The sequence below is a fragment of the Oryx dammah genome, unplaced genomic scaffold (assembly GCF_014754425.2).
Source record: "Oryx dammah isolate SB20612 unplaced genomic scaffold, SCBI_Odam_1.1 HiC_scaffold_21, whole genome shotgun sequence".
Classification (NCBI taxonomy): domain Eukaryota; kingdom Metazoa; phylum Chordata; class Mammalia; order Artiodactyla; family Bovidae; genus Oryx; species Oryx dammah.
The window spans coordinates 57,608,079-57,627,221 of record NW_024070205.1 but is presented as its reverse complement, the minus strand read 5'-3'; the positions used below and the strand labels follow the sequence as shown (position 1 = coordinate 57,627,221).

The 19,143-nt window shown below is 39.3% G+C and overlaps 1 pseudogene; it reads right to left on the bottom strand.

The window, feature by feature from the left end:
• Window positions 1-906: 906 nt before the first annotated feature.
• LOC120880126 lies at window positions 907-1,898 on the bottom strand (annotated as a pseudogene).
• Window positions 1,899-19,143: the final 17,245 nt, after the last annotated feature.

Here is a 19,143-nt window from a genome sequence, read left to right as displayed (position 1 = left end):
AATGTGCAGCCAGCGAAGCCATATGCTTCAGCTCTTAGAAGCATAATAGAGAAGAGATGAAGAAGATTACATATCCAGGGCTTCATGTCTGTGTCAAGGATGCTCCCAATCTCAAACTGTTAAGTCACTACCTTCCTCTCATTTCAAAGCAGCATGTCTCTTTTTATCTCCCCTCTTTATTAATCCACGAGGAAGATATTCTCTTAGACATAAACAAAGGAGCTTTTTAAAGGAAATATTTGTAACAGGAATAAAATTTATTTTTAATTGTAGAAAGAAAAACTGTAGGATAGATCAGCAAGAAAATAACAGGTACTTGCCAATTGTTCAGTTCATTCTCAAGCATAGCTATTCTTCTCGAGTATTCTGAGCACATTTTAGCTCTGCTCACAAAGTTGTCTCTGGCTGTCCAGCTGAGTCAGCCTTTCTCATGGGTCACCAGCTGTTACCTCGCCCAGGAGACAGCTGCCATCTTGTCCTCTTCCAGTTATGATAACATTACTCATGACTATTCATTACCTCACAAGCTCATTATGAAGCCATGAGTTTGACTTGAGGAAGATTGATATAGTGCAATATCTCTCAACTTTATTTATGTAGTGGAAAATGGTTTTCAAAGATAAATAATGTAAGAAGTCCAATTATTTTAAAAGCACAAATGGAGCTTTCATGATTGTTAATTCAGATTCCCCTTCGCCTGTCTTTGTAACTCCTGAGACCCCATCATAGAATCCTAAAGTTTCTTTGAACTCAGTGTTGAAAATATTACTATTTGGACAGATTATTGGAATGGGAGACAGAATAGATTTCTGTTTTATTTAGGCTGGTGCAAAAGTAATTATGGTTTCGGACGTGAATGTTAAATCATTATAACTAGGCTCAAACACATCTTTGTTAACCAAAATAGGAACCATTACAATCAGCACATTTTTGCCAATGAGAAATAAGTTTGTTTATTCTTGTAGCATAAAGATCTGTGCTTTGAGATTCAACGAACTCTTGGAAAGCATTTCTGCCTCCTGCTGGTTGTGGAAGTGTTTACCCTCCAAAAAGTTTTCGAGATGCTTGAAGAAGTGGTAGTGGGTTGGCAAGAGGTTAGGTGAATACGGTGGATGAGGCAAAACTTCATAACCCAATTCCTTCAAGCTTTGAAGCATTAGCTGTGCAATGTGTGGTAAGGTATTATTGTGGAGAAGAATTGAGCCCATTCTGTTGATCAATGCTGGCTGCAGGCCTTGCAATTTTCAGTGCATCTCATCGATTTGCTGAGCATACTTCTCAGATGTAACAGTTTCACTGGGATTCAGAAAGCTGTAGTGGATCAGACTGGCAGCAGACCACCAAACAGTAACTGCGACCTCTTTTTGGTGCAAGTTTGGCTTTGGGAAGTGCTTTATAGATTTTTCTCAGTCTAACTACTGAGCTGGCCACCACTGGTTGTCATATGAAATCCACTTTTCATTGCACATCACAATCCAATTGCAAAATTGTTTATTGTTGTTGCATACAATGAGAGATGACATTTCAAAAGTGGTGATTTTTTTAAAAATTTGCAGTCAGTTCATGAGGAACCCACTTATCAAGATTTTTCACCTTTCCAATTTGCTTCAAATGCTGAGTGACCACAGAATGGTATACTGTTGAGTTCTTCAGCAACTTCTTGTGTAGCTGTAAAAGGATCAGCTTCGATAATTGCTCTCAGTTGGTCGTTGTCAACTTCCAATGGCTGGTCTCCAAGCTCCTCATCTTCAAGGTTCTCATCCCCTTTGTAAAACTTCTTAAACCACCACTACACTGTATGTTCATTAGCAGTTCCTGGGCCAAATGCGTTCTTGAGTTGTCTCCACTGCTTTATGACACATTTTGAACTCAAATAAGAAAACCACTTGAATTTGCTTTTTTTCATTATTTCCATAGTCTAAAATAAATATAAAATACACAGGAAGTAATGTCATTAGCAAAAATATATATAAAGCAAGAAATGCACATTAAAATGCTGTATAACATAACCACATTTATTTGAGAAAGGATAAACAAGCAAAGTTCAACAGTGCAAAAATTGCAATTACTTTTGCACCAACCTAAATATCATCCTTGTAAAGTTGAGTGCTGCTTTCAACTCTTGAGTCTCTCTTCTCATCTAAGTGAGAATACGATCTTTTCCTGCCCGTTCATAGGACTCTTATGAGCATCACTCTCATCTCGTGCTGTATTTCTCTTCTCCATTTCCTACCTTGATATTCAAATGATGTAGGATTGTTTTGCTTTCCAGTTTTTAATGACCCTATATCATTGACCGAGGATTCTTTCACATCTGGAATAAGTTGTCCCTTTTTCTTTCAGTGATATTTCTATTCTCCTGGCATAAGTGACAGCTTATTTGTAAAGCATTCTGGCTCTGTCATGGTGAAGAAATTTTTGTCTGTGTTCTTTTTAATCTGTGTTCACAGGATATTTTGTATGAAAACAATTACATCACATCTGATTTTCTACAAATTCAAAGAAGGGTGAAATTGTTATTATTTATATCTGGTATTCAATACATTCTCTAGCACAAAAAAGTTTCCCAGTAATCATTTTTAAAAAATAAATGAATCAAAAACTAAGTAGGCAGAGCATTTATTATTATAATTATGCCTGCTATCTCTGTATGAAAACTCTATTTTCTCCCCCTGCATACCTTGCCTTCAGCTCCCAGCCTTTCATCACATTAACCTACAATATTACACTCATACCAAAAGTTTCAGTTACCACCTATATCTAAACTTGTGTGCATGTATCTTGAATATCCTGAATTTTTTTCATTAATACTATCCCCTCCTGTTTATACCCATTCATTTAAATTACCACTTCTACATGCTTTATACTTCCTAAAGTAAGAGCTGATAAATTATTTATTAAGGTAATGGCAAAAGTGGAAGATCCATGGAAACCTTCATGAAGACATTGCATTCCATATCTTAGCATATAAGATTTTTTCATTAACATATAAATAATTTTTCTGGGATATATCTTCACATATATGAACTTTAGCTTTCTTTTTAACTGGTCTGAGAAAAAGCATAAGAATTTATAAAAAATAAAAAGTGATATTTAGTTGAAAGCAGTCATTTTGGCAATTGAATCAAAGTTGTTTGTATTGTGGCCTTATTAATTTGGGGTATAAAATGATAAATTGTTTCCTTATTATGCTTTGAACTCCAAGCATTTAGATGGTTGTACTGTACCACAGAATTTTAAAATAAGATTCACTGAGAACTGAAAACTCAACTTTTCTCTGGAATGAGAACTCTCCCTTTCCCATGTAAAAAATAATTTACATATTTTACTCATTAATTTACATATTTTACTCATTCACTTGTACTTTTATCATTAAATATCCATGGAACATTTTCATGAGCTCGAATATGGCTACCACTGGATATACTGTTGCCAATTAGCAGGTTTCTTGTTATTAGAAAGTTTGTATCCTACCAAGGGAGACAGATGTACAGAAAATAAACATAACCAAGGAAGTATGGATGCCAGAACAGAAGGACATTCAACCCAGAGTGGAGAAACAGAAGGGTGGACAAAGAAATCAAGATGGGATAGTGATGTCAAGAGAAGCTTCACATGATAGCTTTAGTTTTTAAGGACACTCCATACTGTTTTCTGCTGTTTTATTGACTATTCCGAAGCCTTTAACTGTGTGGATCACAACAAACTGTGCAAATGTCCTAAAGAGATGGGAATACCAGACCACCTGACCTGCCTCCTGAGAAATCTGTATGCAGGTCAGGAAGCAACAATTAGAACTGGACATGAAACAACAGACTGGTTCCAAATCGGGAAAGGAGTACATCAAGGCTGTATATTGTCACCCTGCCTATTTAACTTGCATGCAGAGTATATCATGAGAAACCCTGGGCTGGAGGAACCACAAGCTGGAATCAAGATTGCCAGAAGAAATATCAATAACCTCAGATATGCAGATGACTGCACCCTTATGGCAGAAAGTGAAGAAGAACTAAAGAGCTCTTGAGCAAAGTGAAAGAGGAGAGTGAAAAAGTTGGCTTAAAGCTCAACATTCATAAAACTAAGATCATGGCATTTGGTCCCATAACTTCATGGCACATAGATGGGGAAACAATGGAAACAGTGTCAGACTTTATTTTGGGGGGCTCCAAAATCACTGCAGATGGTGATTCAGTTCAGTTCAGTTCAGTTGCACAGTCGTGTCTGACTCTCTGAGATCCCATGAATTGCAGCACGCCAGGCCTCCCTGTCCATCACCAACTCCCGGAGTTCACTCAGACTCATGTCCATCGAGTCTGTGATGCCATCCAGCCATCTCATCCTCTGTCCTCCCCTTCTCCTCCTGCCCCCAATCCCTCCCAGCATCAGGGTCATTTCCAATGAGTCAACTCTTCGCATGAGGTGGCCAAAGTACTGGAGTTTCAGCTTTAGCATCATTCCTTCCAAAGAACACCCAGGACTGATCTCCTTTAGAATGGACTGGTTGGATCTCCTTGCAGTCCAATGCAGCCATGAAATTAAAAGATGCTTGCCTCTTGGAAGAAAAGTTATGATCAATCTAGACAGCATATTAAAAAGCAGACATTACTTTGCCAACAAAGATCCGTCTAGTCAAGGCTATGGTTTTTCTAGTAGTCATGTATGAATGTGAGAGTTGGACTATAAAGAAAGCTAACCACCGAAGAATTGATGCTTTTGAACTGTGGTATTGGAGAAGACTCTTGAGAGTCCTTTGAACTGCAAGGAGATCCAACTAATCCATCCTAAAGGAAATCAGTCCTGAATATTCATTGGAAGGACTGATGTTCGAGCTGAAACTCCAATACTTTGGCCACCTGATGGGAAGAACTGACTCACTTGAAAATACCCTGATGCTGGGAATGATTGAAGGCAGGAGGACAAGGGGATGACAGAGGATGAGGTGGTTGGATGGTATCAGTGACTCAATAGACATGAGTTTGAGTAAGCTCCGGGAGCTGGTAATGGATAGGGAAGCCTGGAGTACTGCAATCCATGGGGTCACAAAGAGTCGGACATGACTGAGCAACTGAACTGAACTGATACTGTTTTCCATACTGGCTGTAACAATTTACATTCCCACCAAGAGGGTAGGAAAGTTCCCTTCACTCCACTTCTTCTCTAACATTTGTTATTTGTGGCCTTTTTGACAATAGGAGAGGAAAAGGGGTAGGGGCCAGGTATGAGCAAGGAATTGAGAAGTACAAGCTACCATGTATAAAATAAATAAGCTACAAGGACATATAGTAGAGCACAGGGAATATGGGCATTATTTTCTAATAACTTTAAAGGAAGTATAATCTATAAAAATTTTGAATCACTATGCTATACACCTAAAACAAATATACTTTTGTAAATCAACTTTATTTCAATGAAAAAACAGGAAAAGTTCATAAATAGGGTGATGTTTGATTAATACCTTGACAGATGCCTGGAGTTTTGCTAGGCAGACCAACAAGGATATTCTTAGCAGAGGGATCAAGGTTAACAAAGGAATGTAAGCTCTCCGCACAAGTGTTAGATGAATAAAGTGTGTCTTTGATGTTCTGTGGTATTCTCTTTCATCAAAGATTCAATGTCCCTCAGCTATGTCTGCTAATTTTAGAGGCGTAGGAATGCTAGCTTCATGGTCAAAGTATTGTAAAATGTTTGGATTTTATTAATAAACATACCAAGATTTAACTCTATTGCTACTACTTATAAACATAATTTATTGGACAAACAATGAACTCTCCCAAAGGTTCACCATCTCAGTCTTTTGAGGCAACTCTAAGAGAATGCCAATAAGGGAATGGCCTATAGTAGAAAGTTGTTTCTCACAGTTCTGGGACCCAGGAAGTCCAAGATAAAAGCAGTGATAGATTTGGTGTCTAGTGAGAACCACTTTCTGGTTTATAGATGCCCATCTTCTAGCTGTGTCCTCACATGGAAAAAGAGACAAGAGAGTTTTCCAGGTTCTCTGTTATAAAGATATTAATCCTGCTCATGAGAGCTCCCTGGTGGCTCAGATGGTAAAGCATCTGCCTGCAATGCAAGAGACCTGGGTGTGATCCCTGGGTCAGGAAGATCCCCTGGAGAAGGAAATGGCAACCTACTCCAGTATTCTTGCCTGGAAAATCCCATGGACAGAGGAGCCTGGTAGTCTACAGTCCATGGGATCGCAAAGAGTGACTGAGTGACTTCACTTCCTTCATGAGAGTTCCACCCGCATAACCTACCTAGTCAGTTCCCAAGGGTCTCACCTTCTACTACTGTCATATTAAAGGTTAAGATTTCAGTTTACATTCATTCTCTTTTATCATTCACAAAAAGAGGGTAATGGTGCTTAGTTCACTGTATTACATGAGGACTAAAACAAGTAATACATAGAAAATGTTTGGGACAGTATTTAGCAATGACATTTACTAAAAAAGAATGCTTTTGTTACTAGTACTGATTGATACCAATACTGTAACTGTTACTGATGCTACAACTACTGAAAATAATGCTATTTTTTAAACTCTTGCAGAGCAACAACAGTACTAACTTTTTTTCATTGCATTAGCTAATTTACTTGTTTTTTCTACTATTACTATTCCTACAACTACTATTTCCATGAGATCATTATAATGTCAAAATGTCCATCTATGTTATTTCTCATCATAAGACACAAGCTTGGTCTGGCATATCAATTTTGGGTATTGGGAACTGTGTTGTTGCTTTTTCTTACTTGTTTGCACGTTTACTACTAAATCCAGTAGAAGAGAAAACTACCAAAATAATTTTAACTTTCTTAGGTATAGAATTGTATTTGTTTCCTTTTGTATTGTTTGCTTAGTCACTAAGTTGTGTCTGATTCTTTGTGCCCCCATGAACTATAGCCCACCAGGCTCCTCTGTCCATAGAATTTTCCAGGCAAGAATACTGGAGTAGGTTGGCATTTCCTTCTTCAGGGGATCTTCCCCACCCAGGGATCAAACCTGCATCTACCTGCATTGGAAGGTTGTCGTTCAGTTGCTAAGTCATGCCCAACTCTGTAATCCCATGAACTTCATCATGCCAGGCTTCCTTGTCCTTCACTGTCTCCCAGAGTTTGCTCAAACTCATGTCCATTGAGTCGATGATGCCGTCCAACCATCTCATCCTCTGTCATCCCCTTCTCCTCCTGCCCTCCATCTTTCCCAGCATCAGGGTCTTTTCCTATGAGTTGGCTCTATGCATCAGGTGGCCAAATTATTGGAGCTTCAACTTCAGCATCAGTTCTTCCAAAGAATATTCAGATTGATTTCCTTTAGAATTGAATGATTTGATCTCCTTGCTGTACAAGGGACTCTCAAGAGTCTTCTCCAGCAGCACAATTTGAAAGTATCAGTTCTTCAGCACTCAGCTTTCTTTATGGTCCAACTCTCACATCCATACTTGACTACCAGAAAAACCATAGCTTTGACTATCAGGACCTGTCCAGGTTTGTCATAGTTTTTTTTAGGGATGCTATAACAAGTTACAACAAACTTAGTGACTTAAATCAATGAGAATTTATTATCTGACATTTTTGGATGGTGGAAGTTCAAAACAAGTTTCCTGGGCTAGAATCAAATTGTCAGCAGGATGATTTCTTCTGGAGGCTCCAGGGTAGAACCCCTTCCTCATCACTTTCACTTCCAGAGGTTGCTAGCATGCCTTGGCTTGTGGCTGTATCACTCCACTCTCTGTTTCCAACATCCCACTCCCTTCTCCACTCTTTACCTTTAACTATTCCAGATGTCTCTTAGAAGCACATTTGTGTTTCCATGGGACCACACAGATGCTACAGGATAATCTCCCCTCTTAAGACTTTTAAAAATTACATTCGCAAAGTCCATTTTATCATATAAAGTAACATATTTGGAGGTCAAGAGTCCATTATTCCATCTGCCACGAAGATTGGCAGAAATGAAGTTAATTTATTCAGAGAATAAGAGCATGAGAAGAAAACTGATTTTTCTTAGAAAATATCTACATAGTGTAGAATATTGTCTAACCCATAAACACTGAATGCTTCTGTTTCTTGTATTTCATTTGGTTAGAGCAGAAGCCTATGGGGGATTTTCTATGAAGGGGATTATAAGAATTTGGGGATCTCACCTTAACTGGCCATAAGCCTTGTGGCTGGTGCACCTTCATCTGGTCAATATTTTTCACCTGATTCATATCACAGAGGCCATTCTAGTTCTGTTCTGTATGTGGAGAGTATAGCTGATCAGGATCATGAAAAATGGGGTGCAGGGATCAGCAAACTATAGTACATGATCAAATCTGGTCCTTCACTTCTTTTTGTAAATTTTATGAGCACAGCCACGTTCACCTGTTTCTACATTATCTACGGCTTTCTCGTACAGCAATGGCCAACTTTGGTAGTTCCACCACATAGTCCATGACTTGCAAACCTGAAATATTTATGAACTTGCTGTTTACAGAAAAAGTTTACTAACCCTTGGGTTAAAGAATGGACACTGGAATTAAAAAGACCCTGTCACACCCCAGCTGTTTGACATTGGGCATGCTTTTAACAGTGGACATTTGTATAGGGTTGGCCAATTAGTTCATTTGGATTTTTCCATAAGTCGTAGTGGAAAAATCTGAAGGAAATTTTTGGCCACACCAATATTTCTCTTAGCTTCCCAGGTGGTTCAGAGGTAAAGAATCCACCTGCAATGCAGAGACACAGGTTCAGTCCCTAAGTTGGGAAGACTCCCTGGAGGAGGAAATGGCAACCCACTCCAGTACTCTTGCCTGGAGAATCCTATCGACAGAATCTGATGGGCTACAGTCCAGGGGATCACAAAGAGTTGGACACAAGTGAGCAACTGAACACACAATATTTATTTGTGTACCTAGAATCCTCTTGCCCTCATTGTTATTTTGATAAACTTCCCTCAGATTTTCTTTAGGGATTCTCCCTTTTCATTTTGATTCTTTAATAGAACTTGCCCTACCTTTAATTTCAAGGGTGAGCATGAAAACCAGGCTTAAACCAGAAAGATCATTTGGGAATTAGTTCAGGGAGGAACACGTAATCTGACACAACCAATATTGGCCACTGAAAAGAGCATACTATTAAAGCAAGAAAAGATCCAGAGCTGTTGGTTATCACGTTGCTTCCATGTGGGAGCTGAGAATGAGATCAACAATAGGAAAAAGAAGGAATAAGAAACAGAAAAATCTGCTGCCTGATGATATTACTTGTGACCTAGAATGAAACCACACATGAAGCCAGCCTGGCCCATGGAGTTTTCAATTATACAGGTCAAGACATTCTGTTTCTGCTTAAGTCAGTTTGGTTTGATCATCCGTCACTTGCAGCAAATAGATTCGTAACTGATAAAATAACTACCTTTGCTGAGCCTATTTCCTTGTCTTTAAAAATTGGAGTAAAAGTATCTATCTCAATATTTTTGAGAGAACTGATTGAGATCATGTACATGGCAGATGGTAAAAACCCAGCCAGTGGTTATTACCATTTTCATCACCTTCATCATCAACATCATCCCTGACATTGAAGATAAACCTAAAGTTGCTTCATCTCAGTATTAATAACTTCTAGAAAATGTAACCCATCTGAACTTTGCTCTTAATATGGAATACTTAAAACCTTCATACCTTAGGTTCTTTATTTATAGGAAAGACAAGCAATTATTGATCTTTCAGTGTTTTGAGAATCAAATATCTTGGACACAATCATTGTTAATGTCAGAAAGTGTCATATTAATCTTTGTGATAAATCTTTGTAATAATATTTGCAATAAATGTGTGAATAAACTGATTAGACCAAATTTGACCAAACTGGATTAGAGCAAATTTCTAGACATGTATAGCTTCCCTTGTGGCTCAGTTGGTAAAGAAACTGCCTGCAATGCAGGAGACCTGGGTTCGATTCCTGGGTTGGGAAGATCCCTTGGAGATGGAAATGGCAACCCACTCCAGTATTCTTGCCTGGGAAATCCCACGGACAGAGGAGCCTGATGGGCTACAGTCCACGGGGTCGATAGACTCAGACACAACTTAGCGACTAAACCACCACCATAGGTATGGTAAATGCCTTTAAGTTAACTTTATTCAGTTGTCATTGAGAGGCTGCCTGACCCCACATCCAAATCCCAGGTATCTTAGAAAAAAAGATTTGTACTTTGGACATGAAATTAATAAAACCCTTGTGCCACTAAGTTTTACACACTGGGTTCCCCTGAGGCAGGATATTGTCTCACTCTGTGAGAGTCATGGAAAGACATAGACGACATTATTTGTCCAAACAGTCATTCAGAGCCAGAAGGACTGGGTTACAGACCATCTTCTGCCACATCATCCCTGTGTGATAGGGGAAAGCTTCCTTGATTTTTCTGGGCTTCAGTTCCCTCAAGTATACAGTAGGAATGATAACTACCTTGTCTGCTTCATGAGATTCTGATGAGAAGCAAAGTGAAAGTGAAGTCGCTCAGCTGTGTCTGATTCTTTGTGACGCCATGGACTGTAGCCTTCCAGGCTCCTCTGTCCATGGGATTCTCCAGGCCAGAATACTGCAGTGGGTTGCCATTTCCTTCTCCAGGGGATCTTCCTGACCCAGGAATTGAACCCAGGTCTCCCACTTTGTAGGCAGACGCTTTTACTGTCTGAGCCACCAGGGAAGTCTGAGAAGCAAGGGTAAGAATAAATAAAATTCTAGGAAAAAAGCGAAACACAATTTGTTCTATTAGTTATTATTAGGTTTCCGTGATGGCTCGGTGGTCAAGAATACACCTTCAATGCAGGAGACTTACAGGAGAGCCGGGTAATTGTTGTTTCACTGTTTGAGTCAGCAACTGAATGTGTCTATAGTTTGTCAAGTTTAAAAATAGATGTTAGTCTTTTCCTTAACACTGTTTTCAGGAAAATTTAGGTTTGGCAATGGGCATCATGTGTGTTTATCCCCTTTTCTAGTTTACAGGCCTTCTTAAGATTGTTTAGAAAACCTTAGGCAGAGAATATTCTTACACAACAGCATTTGATGAGTTGGAGTAAATGAATTAGAAACATATGGATCAAATTTCCCTGAAAAAACATCAGGATTGAAAAATTAAGGGGAAAAATATTTAATTTTATGTAAATATGTAAAGGATGGCTTGGGAAACTTGACCAACTCAAAACCCCACTGCGTTTTTGCACCATTAATTGGCAGGGTTGTGGGCTTTCTCTCCATTGACTTTTTGTATTGTTAACCAATATTTCTCTTTCCAGTGCAGGAATTTACATCTGTAACATTTCTTTCTCTAAGTTTCTTAGAACCTTCCTCCAAGATTCTGAAAAGTGTATATATGAGAAATCTAACGCACTCATCATGAATATTTTGTATTGAAAAAATATACAGCATGTGACTATCTTACAATAAAAATTAACACGGACTTTCCTGGTGGCTCTGATGGTAAAGAATCTGCCTGCAATGCAAGAGACCTGGATATTCAGTCCTTGGGTCAGAAAGACTCCCGGGAGAAGGGAATGGCTACCCACTCCAGTATTCTTGCCTGGAGAATTCCATGGACAGATGAGCCTGGAGGGCTACAGTCCATGGAGTCGCAAAGAGTCAGACATGACTGAGTGTCTAACAAATTTAACACAATTCAGTGAAAACAGAATACACAGCTTACAGCAATTGGTACAGAGTTATTCTGTAACTAATAACTGTAGTTTTGGGTATCCAAAAAATGATGGAAAATAATTACAGTGTTTAGTTCATTTAAGTCTCTCTGTGATAGCTTTAGTAGTTGACTATTTATTTGAAAGTGCTAGAAGTAGATCAATTCAGTATTCCAGGGCCAGTCTCTCCCAAATTTAACCTAAGAATCAAACCTCTTTAAGCTACCATAGATTTCCCTTCTGTTACACAACAATTAGGGATTTCCCCAATAAGTATGGTGAACACAACCAACCAATTAAGAGGGTGGGAAAGATGCCCTTTTCATTATAGGGGACTTGAAAGCAAAAGTAGGAAGTCAAGAAACACCTGGAGTACCAGGCAAATTTGGCCTTGGAGTACAAAATGAAGCAGGGCAAAGGCTAATAGAGTTCTGCCAAAAGAACACACTGGTCATAGCAAACACCCTCTTCCAATAACACAAGAGAAGACTCTACACATGGATGTAATCAGATGGTCGACACTGAAATCAGATTGATTATATTCTTTGCAGCCAGTGATGGAGAAGCTCTATACAGTCAGCAAAAACAAGACCAGGAGCTGACTGTGGCTCAGATCATGAACTTCTTATTGCCAAACTCAGATGGAAATTGAAGAAACTGTAGAAAACCACTAGACTATTCAGGTATGACCTCAATCAAATCCCTTATGACTATACAGTGGGACTGAGAAATAGATTTAAGGGACTAGATCTGATAGATAGAGTGCCTGATGAACTATGGATGGAGGTTCTTGACATTGTACAGGAGACAGGAATCAAGACCATCCCCAAGAAAAAGAATTGCAAAAAAGCAAAATGGCTGTCTGAGGAGGCCTTACAAATAGCTGTGAAAAGAAGGGAAATGAAAAGCAAAGGAGAAAAGGAAAGATGTACCCATTTGAATGCAGAGGTCCAAAGAATACCAAGGCGAGATAAGAAAGCCTTCCTCAGGGATCAATGCAAAGAAATAGAGGAAAACAAGAGAATGGGAAGGACTAGAGATCTCGTCAAGAAAACTAGAGATACCAAGGGAACATTTCATACAAAGATGGGCTCAATAAAGGACAGAGAGGGTAGGGATATAACAGAAGCAGAAGATATTAAGAAGAGGTGGCAAGAATACACAGAAGAACTGTACAAAAAGGATCTTCATGACCCGGATAATCACGATGGTGTGATCACTCACCTAGAGCCAGACATCCTGGAATGTGAAGCCAAGTGGGCCTTAGAAAGCATCACTACGAACAAAGCTAGTGGAGGTGATGGAATTCCAGTTGAGCTATTTCAAATCCTGAAAGATGATGCTGTGAAAGTGCTGCACTCAATATGCCAGCAAATTTGGAGAACTCAGCAGTGGCCACAGGACTGGAAAAGGTCTGTTTTCATTCCAATCCCAAAGAAAGGCAATGCCAAAGAATGCTCAAACTACCGCACAATTGCACTCATCTCACACGCTAGTAAAATAATGCTCAAAATTCTCCAAGCCAGGCTTCAGCAATACATGAACTGTGAACTTCCTGATGTTCACACTCGTTTTAGAAAAGGCAGAGGAACCAGAGATCAAATGGCCAACACCCACTGGATCATGGAAAAAGTAAGAGAGTTCCAGAAAAACATATATTTCTGCTTTATTGACTATGCCAAAGCCTTTGACTGTGTGGATCACAATAAACTGTGGAAAATTCTGAAAGAGATGGGAATCCCAGACCACCTGACCTGCCCCTTGGGAAACTTGTATGCAGGTCAGGAAGCAACAGTTAGAACTGGACATGGAACAATAGACTGGTTCCAAATAGGAAAAGGAGTACATCAAGGCTGTATATTGTCACCCTGCTTATTTAACTTATATGCAAAGTACATTATGAGAAATGCTGGGGTGGATGAAGCACAAGCTGGAATCAAGATTGCCAGGAGAAATATCAATAACCTCAGATATGCAGATGACACCACTCTTATGGCAGAAAGTGAAGAACTAAAGAGCCTCTTGATGAAAGTGAAACAGGAGAGTGGAAAAAGTTGGCTTAAAGCTCAACATTCAGAAAACTAAGATCATGGGATCTGGTCCCATCACTTCATGGCAAATAAATGGGGAAACAGTGGAAACAGTGTCAGACTTTATTTTTTTGGGTTCCAAAATCACTGCAGATGGTGATTGCAGCCATGAAATTAAAAGACGCTTACTCCTTGTAAAGAAAGTTATGCCCAAGCTCGACAGCATATTAAAAAGCAGAGACATTACTTTGTCAACAAAGTTCCATCTAGTCAAGGCTACGGTTTTCCCAGTGATCATGTATGGATGTGAGAGTTGGACTATAAAGAAAGCTGAGCGCCAAAGAATTGATGCTTTTGAACTGTGGTGTTGGAGAAGACTCTTGAGAGTCCCTTGGACTGCAAGGAGATCCAACCAGTCCATCCTAAAGGAGATCAGTCCTGGGTATTCATTGGAAGGACTGATGTTGAAGCTGAAACTCCAATACTTTGGCCACCTGATGCAAAGTGTTGACTCATTGGAAAAGACCCTGATGCTGGGAAAGATTGAGGGCAAGAGGAGAAGGAGACGATGGAGGATGAGATGGTTGGATGGCATCACTGACTCAATGGACATGGGTTTGGGTGGAATCTGGGAGGTGGTGATGGACAAGGAGGCCTGGTGTGCTGTGGCTCATGGGGTCACAAAGAGTCGAACGTGACTGAATGAACTGAACTGAACTGATACTACTGGGTGTATGTTGGAGGGTAGGTGACATTAACCTATTTTCAGTTCCTTTTTCCTATTGTCCTCATTAAAGACCATAATTTCTTCCTTTCACCTGGATTCCTCTTGCTCCTGGCATTGAGTCAATGGGCATTTTAAAAAGCTATTCCTTTCAGTAACTTCAGTGAGTTTCCCACTTGCACAAAGAGTCCCTTCATGATACTGGGGAGACGAAGTTGGGATGAGGTCATAATGAGACTCACCATTAGATATGGGTCTGAAAAACTATCAGTGAAACTGCAAGAGAATTCATGTCTTTCTGGCATCATCTTCACTAATACAAACTTGAGATTTCTGCTTTTTTTTTTTTAATATGTATAACAGGATGGGGGTAAGAGTTCTTCAATTCCTCTTCTACCTGTCAAAGATTTTCTACACCCTCCAGGTCCCCAGGGCTTCACTTGAACTGCAGTAGTCCTTGTCAGAGCTCAGTATTATCTCAGTCTGTAGGGTGCTATTCACTAATGTTCCAAGTGCATGCGTCTGCCTGATCTACTCATCCAAGTTTATATTCCAAAGATAAGACTTGTGTACACATTGCAAATTCCACAAACAATACCTGTGGTGTACATTTAAGATGCAGCTTTATTATTAGCCCTTTGGTTTTTGTCTTGTTAATAAGAGCCAGTTTGTTTGATATATTTTCATTAAAAAAACTCAAATACTTCAGAGAGGGGAAAAAAATTAACTTGAATATACATTACCATATTCTACTACTTTTAACAACATAATATATAAGCTAGTTCTAGAATACACATACTTGGAGGTATGCTCACAATCAGAATTTCCTTCAACTTTGAACTCATACTAGCTTTCTTCCTCCTTATATTGTATTAATGTGGTGTATCCCATAAGCAGCGTGACTCTCTTTTCAGAAAATGACCAATTTTATTTCATTTCTTTCTCAAAGTAGAGTTTATTATTTTGAGTCAACTTGATAAATCATCAGATTCAGTATTAGACAGTTTGATAATATATGTTTTATTTTGTTTTAATGTGCTGCATTTATTATGCCCCTCTATCCTGAACCAACTGGTCTTTTTATTATTAAAAACCTTATGAAAACAAAGTTCACAAAGAACCATTGTTAAAGAATACACTTATCATTTCTTTTTTTTTCCCTACTAGGTGAACTTACAAGAGCCTGTTTTTATAGGTCTGAGCATGAATGACAAGCTGTTTGCTTTAGATTTATGTAGAATTTATAATAAAAATGAATCTAATTTATTTTAAAACAAAATCTAAATTAGGTGGATTCATAAAGCCATTGCAATAAAAAGTTGATTGAAATCTGAACCTTGACAATTTCTCTGTATGGAATGTTTGACATCTTTCAGTAGATTTGTTTTACTGAAGCAAAGTTTTAAATTAAAGTCAGACAGAGGGAAAACAGCAGAAGTGTTTTAAAAAAATTCTTTTTAGAAAATGTTTTATACCTACATCATATTTGTTTCAATTTATTTTTTAGCCTATTTTTGGCTGCTCTGGATCTTCATTGCTGCGAGAAGTCTTTCTCTAGTTGCAGTGAGTGGGGTCTTCTTTATTGTGGTACATGGGCTTCTCATTGCGATGCCTTCTCTTATTGCAGAGCATGGGCTTCAGTAGTTGAGGTATGACAGTTCAGTAGCTGCAGTTCCCAGGCTTCAGAGCACAGGCTCGACAGCTGTGGAGCACGGGTTTAGCTGCTTTGCTCTGCATATGGGTCCTTCCTAAATCGGGGATCAAACCTGCATCTCCTGCTTTGGCAGGCAGACTCTTTACCACTGAGCCACCAGGGAAACCCTTGTTCCAATTGCTTTCAAAGCATTTTTCCCCCTTAAACCAGTCAACAGTCACAGCTGTTATAGAAGCCCCTTCTTTGGGTTGGCAAATCTGAAGATGTTTACAAGGTCCCACTCTTTAAGTCAAGATACAGTAAGTCCCCTACATATGAATGAGTTCCATTCCAAAAGTGTGTTCTTAAGTCCAATTTGTGAAGTCTGACAGAGTTAGCCTAGGTACCCAACTAACACAATCGAGTACATATTGCTGCTGCTGCTTCTAAGTCACATCAATCGTGTCTGACTCTGTGCGACCCCATAGACGGCAGCCCACCAGGCTCCCCCGTCCCTGGGATTCTCCAGGCAAGAACACTGGAGTGGGTTGCCATTTCCTTCTCCAATGCATGAAAAGTGAAAAGTCAAAGTGAAGTCGCTCAGTCGTGTCCGACTCCTAGCAACCTCATGGACTGCAGCCTACCAGGCTCCTCCATCCATGGGATTTTCCAGGCAAGAGTACTGGAGTGGGGTGCCACTGCCTTCTCCTGACTATATACTACTGTACTGTAATAGGTTTATAATACTTTTCACCCAAACAATACATAAAAAGCAAACTAAATAGTAAGAAAACATGTTCATCTTACAGTAGGGTACCTTGAAAAGTACAGTAGTACCAACTGCATCACTCCTCTTTTACCCTTGCTGCCCAACTTCCTGGACTTGAAATAAAGATACTGTGCTACTGTGCTCTATGCAGTGCTGTACAGCAAAGCAAGCAAAAGCACAACCACTTGTAGAGGAAGCCTGCAGGTAACAATGTATGCCAGACACATGAACTAACTTAACACAATTGGACATGTGAACGCACATTCACATCTTTTAAAGGTCGCCACTTGGAAGTTCATATATAGGGGACTTACTGTATCAGTTACAAATAACTTTAACCTTCTACTTCACTTCTAGGGAGAATTCCCGCATCTTGTTTCTCTGATCTTTGCCTCAATATAACTGCCCATCACTTAGCCATCTTCCCCTTCCTTCTCTCTCTAATTCTTCTAAAGTTGATTTCTCCACAGCTTGATATTATTTCCATTCATACTTGTCTTTCTATCCTTTTTCTTTATCAATGATTCCTCTATAATTTGTAATATCTTAAATGCTCTCTTCCTGTGAAAAGTTTCTCTTCTATCTAAGATTTGCTCAGGTCACTTCTGAGCAAAAACAAATAGCCTTTCTAAAATCTGATACCTCTTGAAAATTCACACCCATCTGTTTCCTCCTAATTATCATGTTTCTAAAAGAATTCTTAGCCTTGTTGCTGCACTCATGAGTTAATCCACCTTTGCTGGTTTTCTTTCTACCACTTTTCTAAACCTGTTTAAGGGAACCAGTGGACACTTAGGGTTCTTCTCCATCCACAACCAGTTTTATCCCTTTATGGTATATAAAACTGTGAGCTCTCTCCTTGCCTAAAATTAGCTCCTCCTTTGACTTCTGTGAAATGACACTATTCTGATCCCTCTTCTCTATTCATGCTTTTCATTCTCTTGCTTTACTAGCTGTATATCCTCTTCCAGTTACTACATAAGAGACTTTCCCTAGGTTTTCTCCTTTTGTGCTTTATATCTATTGTTAATGTACTTACTGCTGTGGCTTTAAATCGGTCCATTGCACAGATGGTTCCTAGCTTTGTTCATAACCTGAACGACTTCTTGGCATCAGTTTCAAATCTCCATTGTCTCCAGAATGTTACAGCTTTCAAGTCATGTCCAGCTCTTTGTGACCCTATGGACTGTAGCCAACCAGGCTCCTCTGTCCATGGGATTCTCCAGGCAAGAGTGCTAGAGTAAGTTGCCATGGCCTCCTCCAGGGGATCTTCCCTACCCAGGGATTGAACCCGCATCTCCTTTGTCTCCTGCATTGCAGGCAGATTCTTTATCCACTGCACCACCTGGGAAGCCTGCAGACAGGTACACGAGAGATGAACAAGAAATGGTGAGGCTGATGTCAGAGGAAAACCCCTCAGTAGATCTCAGTGTTTCCAGGAGACCCTATGAGCCTAAGGAAAACCCGTAAAAGCAGGCGGTGGGGGACACTCAGAGATTAATTTAGATGTGACCAAGTTGGTAAACCTAAGCTGGTAGTCACATAAATAGAAATCCAGACAAGTTATAAACTGGGAAATACAGGGTGAGGAGAAGCTGGAGACCCAGGATATCAAACTGAAAATGTCTGATCAGAAAGGAAACAGAGCAACTAGGATAAGACCAGGGCAGAGAGAGCTTCCCTCTGGGAAAGACTATTGGAAACATCTTTTGACAAAGACCAGGGTCCCTGTTTTGTCTCTTTTATTGGGGCTTTGACAAACATTGTTTATTGTAGATAAAATGCATTCTTAAATCACAAAAACACCTCCAGCAATACTTTAATTTTGCTTGTTAATCATTTTCCTCTTTCATCCTTGTTATATTTCTATGTATCTTTGTATTTTTCACACTTCTGTTAAACTGACACCATCACTTTCATTCTTATTAATTATGACCTCTCAAAAACCTTTCTTAGTATTTGACCTTCTTACTACTTTTTCCTTCCCTGTAGTCCTATTTTTGGATAAGCTTCTATGTCCAGACTTGTAATCCATTCGCTTTATTCACATTCTTAAAATCAAAACAAAATTCAGCACAGGTATCGTTTAAGTCAGAATCCTTGACCTCGCACTTGGTCACTGACATCCGCAAAGAAGTGAAAATATATCCTGATGCTTTCACAATTACTAGGATTCAAACTTTGTTCCCCATCAGAGCTGACATAAATACCCATCCCCCAGAATTCTACCAGTTTTTGTTTTTCCTTTTATTCACAGCAAAAAAAAAAAAAAAGTCTGGCTGCCAATAGATGTTGTGACCCACAAAGTATTTGCACATCATAATTG